Here is a 726-nt window from a genome sequence, read left to right on the forward strand (position 1 = left end):
TGTGCAGGGGGTCTCCCCCCCCCCCAGAACACAGAGACCCCCATGGCTGGCCCCGGGCCCCTTGGGGACGACTCAAAGAATCCCGTTGGAATGCTTCCCCCCAAGCCCCCGAGGAGGGAGGCCTGCCGGGTTCGAGGGAAGTTTTTCTTTTTCCGCTCCCTTTTCCCCCTTCTTTGGACCATTTCTGTGGGGGCCGTGGTCTCGGTTGTGTTTGGGTTTCCTTCTAAACGAAAAGGTGCACAAGTTCAGAGGCATGGTGGGGTGTGAGGGTTGGTGGGGCACTCCCCTAAGAAAGGGGATGGCAGGGGGTGTGGAACCCGAAACCTGCGTCCTGCTCCCATGATCAGCAGAGCCGGGAAGGGAGCAGACATCTGCACCGGCTTCTCCCAGCACCTGGCTACAGTCCAGCCCTGTCCACAGCTCCAGACGAGCCCCCATGGACACGGCCTGGGGAAGTTGGGCAAGGCCTATACCGCCAGGGGTCCCTCCCACTGGTGTTGGTCCTTGCCAGCTTCTGCCTCCTCGTCCCACCGCCTCAGCCGCCTCGCTTAAGGCCCCTGTCTCTCCCTTGCTAATAATGAGGAAACCTGGTGACCCAGCCAAAGGGTTCCCCTCCCTGCACCTTGGGGTGGGAGGTGAACAAGGCTGCTATACCAAACCCCTCTCCCCGGAAAAAAAAAAAAAAGTAGTTGTGTTTGGGGCCAGAAGCGAAGGCCAGAGAGGCAG

The sequence above is a fragment of the Myotis lucifugus genome, unplaced genomic scaffold (genome assembly GCF_000147115.1).
Source record: "Myotis lucifugus unplaced genomic scaffold, Myoluc2.0 scaffold_908, whole genome shotgun sequence".
NCBI lineage: Eukaryota > Metazoa > Chordata > Mammalia > Chiroptera > Vespertilionidae > Myotis > Myotis lucifugus.